The following is a 6,278-nucleotide window of genomic DNA, read 5'->3' as shown; positions in this document are numbered from 1 at the left end:
TCCTCCTCCTCCTCCTCCTCCTCCTTTCTCTTTTTTCTCCAGTATTGAGAATCAAATCCATAGCTTCACACTTGCCAAGCAGACACTGTGCCACTGAGCAATATATTCCAGGCCGTACTTCTTCTCTTTTAACCTGAGTGAGACAAACAAGACAAAGAAAAGTTGGGAAAATGTCTTTCCCTTGATGGGATAAGATCACAGTAAAGTGGAGATCAGGCCTTTGTAAGGAAGACATTTCTCTAGTTATATTTCACAATTAATATGTTTCTCCTTCCCCTAACAGACCTATGAGGCCGTAGTTTTTAAAGTGAGCACCATGTACATTCCCTGGAGGCAAACCCATATAAAATGTGAGCTCCCTTCAGCCCATAGCCCCTAGGAATTTCTCTTTCTCAAGCTAGAACACACTCTACTTCCAGTAACCTATAAAAAATGACCATAACAATTTAAGTGCTCCTTCTAGTTTATGATTCTGCCACTGGTAAAGAGATCTCAATTTCTAGATTTCTGTCTCTCTAGATTTTAGGACAATGGCTTTCCCAGAGGCTTTAGTTCTTTGTGGGTTCCAAGTCACTAGTTTTCAGTTTGTTTAGCTCTTTTTTCTGCTTAGGATGAGCACAACTTCTTAACAAGTCAGAATTGTTTTGACTAGATGTCCTCTCCTACCTCAAATAAAATTTCTTGCTCTCTGAGAACATGATTTGTGCCTCTTCTCATGACTAACTGAAGGAATTTTGCATAGCTTCTGCCATGTTGGACAAAGAACTGAGAGCTGGACTCATACCATGCTCACCACTTATTTGCTTGTTTTAAAGCATCATACATTTAAACACATGATATCCATCAAAGCAAGATAGATCTGGGTTCAAAAATAAGTCATAAGATTTCTTATGTGTAGGGCCTAAAGGCTGCTAGTAATATTAATGATAGCAGAACTGACACAACTGGGCACATGCCATATACCGGACAGGGTTGTAGCAATGAATAAAAAGACCTTGCCTTTATTCTCATAGAATTTCTTTCTCATAAAACAAAAACCCAATAAAACGATGGGTAACTCATAGTGTTGATTGATCATAGAGCTGTGGACTAATCTCCATAAAATCATGTGGGAACTTTGAATAAGGTCTTGGAATGTAGAGTGCTAAAAGTGAGTGCTCAGAGGAACAATATAATTTCCTGGGGTTGGGGGATGCCAGAGATAATGATCCAAACTGTTCTTGGTCTTCTGGAAACACCTTAGATTACATTCTTAGACAGTTCTTATTGTGATAATTTCCAATACAAATGTGCCATTTGAGAGGATTTTGGTGAAAGAATCCATCTGTGGATGTGTTTGATTGCAAATTTCCTTAAAATTATTAGGCAATAGTGGATAGTGTTATGGCTTATATATAATTGTCCCCCCAAAGCTATATATGTCCACAGGTGGGACTTTTGGAAGTTGGCTAAATCATGGGTGTATCATACTAGATTATGAGTGTGATAGCTGGATTAGGGCACTGTTTGGTCTAGCATAATTGTGGATGATGGGATTATTAAAGAGGGAAGACCCACCCTATGGGTGTGGCATCAACCAAAACATTTATACCCTGGATAAAATAAAAGGGAAAGAAGGAAGGAAGGCAGGCAGGGTTGTTGCTTTCTGCCTACCCTACTATGGACTATTTTCCTCTGCCTCACGGCCCTGATCTGTAGCCAACTGACTACAAATGGTGACTCTAAAAACTGTGAACTAAAATAAACTTTCCTCTTTTATTTTGTGGGAATTTTGTTCTAACAACCAGCAAGTAACTAAGACAGATGGTTTTGGGGGTTTTCTTGAGAAATAGGAAAGAAATTGAAATCTTAGTCTGAGGTGAGTTAGGCATCTGCCCAAGTGGAAAATCTGTCTACATTTTACCTGCCTTGAGAATTTTGCAGATGTCTGAGTTAAAGAGTGGTGGAATAATGATTAGGCAGAAGGAATTTCAAGGTATCCCAACAGTGAGGTTGTGGTGCAGGTGTTGCAGCATGGTTTTAGCTAGATTTGTAATGAGCATAAAGACCAAAAATGGTGTACAAATATTTGAAAAACTTAAATTTTGGTATAAAATGAAACAAGTGTAAAGTTGGGGCAAGGGTGTTTGGTTATTCAAGAGATTGTTCCCATGAAGAGAAGGCAGGTACTTTCTATGAGGACTAGAAGAATGATGCCTCGAAGCAGTCACATGAATCAGCAAGACCCAACTCAGTGATGACTCGGTGGTACAAAACATCGACCTTTCATTTTGTAACAGAGCCCATCAGACCCCTGCTTAGTAAAGGTTCTCTGAGGTTCATCACATCATGCTCTGGCCCACAAGCTCTCATAAGCCGCTATAGCCCTAGGGCCTGACTGCTGTTGGCAGTGGCAGCAGACCTTGAAGTTACCCGTCTGATATCCCTGTTCTTGCATGGACATTATAAGAACTGTGGGGCCAGGTAGGCTTCCACCAGATTTTAGAGGGTGGTCTGAGAGGCCAGGTAACTTGCACCTGAAAAAGGAATTTATAAATAAATCTGTGTGAGTGAAGCTTAGGTTTCACTGAAGACTCCAGGAAGTCAGAGATACCAGGAATATGAAACATGTACTAAGGAAAGGCACAGACAGGAAGCAACCCAACCCAAGAAAGGCTCCTTAGCCTGCAATTAGTAAGGCCATGGAGGACCAGCCACCTGAGACTTTTGGAACTCATTTTTCACCACCAGATGTGCCCTGGATGCCAAATATGGAGCTTAAAGACTCACTGTTTGTCCTGTCTGTCCATATTGTTTTGGTTGGAAACTTTTCTATACCTTTAGTCTTGTTCTTCTGGGTTTCTGTCTTGCTTTGGCTTGGTATGTATTATGGTTTAGATCAAGAATGATCTCCCATGTACTCAGAGGTGAATCTTGAAAACTGATTGGAAAATGGGGGCATTAGAGCTGCGTACATTGTAGGGAAGTGCCTGATCAGAAGAAGCGGGTCCCTGGAGTTATAATCTGGAAAGGTATTATCTTTCTCAATCTCATTCCTTCACTCTCTACTTCCTTGCCACTAGGGCATGATCAGCTTTCTTCCTGGTTAGGCCCTCCCGCTCCACCACTTATCTCTTGGAGCAGCTGTAACTGTGAGTTAAAATAAACCTTTTTTCTTTTAAGTGTTAGGTGTTTTGTCCTACAGATGAGAACATGACAAAGAGAATTTTTTCTATACTACATCCCTCTCTTTTGGAATGAGAATATTTACCTTGCGTGTTATTGTATCTTTGAAATTTGTAGCCTGTTTATTGAATTCTACAGCTAAGAGTTTTCCTTGAGTCTCAGAAGAGACTCTGGACTTGGACTTTTGGATAATGTTGGAATTGTTGAGACTTTTGCCAAGGTGTTTGTGCAATTTTAGTTGTATGTAGGATCGGCATATCATGTTAGGCCTACTTATTAACATGTTGCCTTTAACTGGAGGTTAAGGACAGCTTAAGGAGGCATATTTGGGCAGAAGTGGACAGGGATATATGTGACAACAGAGCTTGATTGTCAAGGTGATTTGGTTAAGAGGTGCCTAGAGTCTGTGAGTGCGACTTTAGGGACTCTGTCTAGGCTCTAGCCCCTTCCTTTGCACTGCTGTTCCACTGGGCTCTGGTTCCAAGAGGCCATGAAGTGAACAGATTTCTTCTATGACAACCTTCTGTCATGACCTTTCTGCCATGGAGCCCAGTAACTGTGGACCAAATCCTCTGAAATCAGGAGTGAAATTAAACCTGTCCTCTAATTTATGGGTTCAGGTGTTGTACCACAGTGATGAAAAGCTGACTAATTCTGCTAATTCCCTTCAAGCAGACTTTAATATCAAGGTTCCTGAAATATCGTGGAGCACCCACAGGAAGTGGGACCAAGACAAGCCAGTGCTTCATGGTTGGTTTCCAGGTGATGACATAACTCCCACTCATGGGTGAGTCACTTATGCATGGCCTGATACAATTCTTTCCTAAGGCTTATTCTGTATGAATGAAGGTTTTTAAAAAATAATTTTATTGAGAAACAAATATCAATGAGACAGTTTCACAACCAATTACTGGCATATTTTCAATAATTAATACATTGCATATTGTTGTCTATAGTTAAATCCCTTTCTTTCTTTTTTATTTTATTTTATTTTTTGCAGAACCAGGGATTGAACTCAGGCCCTTGCACTTGCCAGGCAAGTGCTTATTCTACTGATCCATCTCCCTGGCCCTTTGAATGTTCTTAATTTGTAGAAAATTAGCATTGTGTCTCAGGGCAATATCAGAAGTTTGTGCAACAAATTTTATGAGCTAGAAAATATCTTGTGATAGGAGGAATAGCATCTAATGTTGATTGCAGAGTGCAGTAGCTGTGATTGACACATTAACTTAATATTTAAAAATGGCTACTAGAGAAAATTTTGAATGCTCTTAATGAAGAGAAGTAATAGCTTGGCATAGTGACAGATGCCTATTGCCCTACATGTCTGGGATTAGGGAGGTTAAGATGCAGGTTGTGAGTTCAAGAACAAACCAGTCAGACACCATCTCAAAAAAAGGTCTGAACTTATCCTACCCAAAATCTACAACTCTTGTTACACAGGTCCTGCTTTACCTTGGTCTTAACCATCCAATAGAAAAGTGTGAAGATGAAATATAGGAAGTAAAGCCATGCTGTTATGTTGAGCTGTGGGGGACTCAGGTCAATAATTTCTGACATTTCCAGTTAAACAGAAGACCCAACGCTATTATGGTCTACTGGAGTCTTTTAGAATATTTTGCTGAGTTTACACACCTATAATACTCAATAACGGAACTTAGAAAAAATAGGGTATACAGATGAATGTCCATTTTGTATCTGTGTATTCAAAGTGGTTAGGATAGATATATAGTTACATTCTCTTAATGAATAGAATGATTTGTTCTAATGGTGTTTGTAAATAGGATCTCAAGTCCACATCTTGTACAGCAATTAACCACTAAGAAGAATATATGCAGTGTGTTGTTTGTTGAAACTATACTTCCGATTTGATTTGAAACTGTCTCATTGCTATCTGTTTATCAATAAAATTTTGAAAAAAAAGGTCTGAGGTGATAGCTATGCCAATTATACATTTTAAATACATATTGAAATATTAAAATGCCACACTGTGCCCATACATATGCACAAGTGCAGTGTGTCAAAACAAAAAAGAAAAAGTCTGTTTCAAAATTTATTTTTGTTAGTACAAGTTTCCAATATACAATGAATGTATTTGTCATGTGGATTTGGTAAATGTGACAAATAACTGTTTTTGCTTCCCTTTCTCCTTCGCTTTCTCTCCCCTTTCTCCATCCTTTAGATCCTTTTCCTATCTGCACAAAATCTACAACCATTTTTCTTATAGTTTATCTTCTGTTTTGATCTTTAAATGATTTATACTTTGGGTTTCTCAGACCAAGAGAACCGAGGTGATAGTTAACCTTCCATGTCTGAATCATTTCATTTAGCATTGAGGTCTCAATGGGCATGCATTTTTCTGAAGACCTATTTTCTTTATGGCTAAGTAGTACTCCATATATGATATTTTGATTATTCCTTTTTCTGTTAATGGACACATAGACCACAACTAAGATTCAGCTGCTATAAATTGTGTTGTTAGAAAAGTAGGTCTGCATATGTCACTGAAGCATGTCTTTAACGCTTGAGAAGACATCCAGAAGGAAAATAGCTGGGTTAAATGGAATTTCCAGTTTTTTTATTTTTTATTTTTTATTTTTTTTATCTCCATGATGGGACAGGCCAAATAGCTCAGCTGATTAAAGCACCTGCAAGCAGGCTGAGGGGCTGGGGGTTTGATCCCTGGGCATGCCATGCCAGCCCTGCCCCCGGGGCATGCTGAGATGGCAATTCAGACTGGGCATGGTGGCGTGCGCCTGTAATCCCAGCTCTTGGGAGACTATAAACAGGTGGATCACTACGAATCTGATCTAGTAGTGAGACCCTGAACACCCTATTGATCCTTTGCAAAAAAAAAAAAAAAAAAAAAAAGAAGTCTCCTTGATGATTTCCATAGGGGTTGTTCTAGTTTATATTCCCACCAATAATGTGAAAGACTTTATGAATCTCCACATCCTTGCCAGTGTTTGTTGCTTTTGAATTCTTATTTTTTATTTTTTATTTTTTATTTTTCAACAAGTAATACACTGCATATATTCTTCTTAGTGGTTAATTGCTGTACAAGATGTGGACTTGTGATCCTATTTACAAACACCATTAGAACAAATCATTCT

This window comes from Octodon degus, unplaced genomic scaffold, assembly GCF_000260255.1.
Source record: "Octodon degus isolate 3935 unplaced genomic scaffold, OctDeg1.0 scaffold00020, whole genome shotgun sequence".
Taxonomy (NCBI): domain Eukaryota; kingdom Metazoa; phylum Chordata; class Mammalia; order Rodentia; family Octodontidae; genus Octodon; species Octodon degus.
This window is presented reverse-complemented; position numbering follows the sequence as displayed.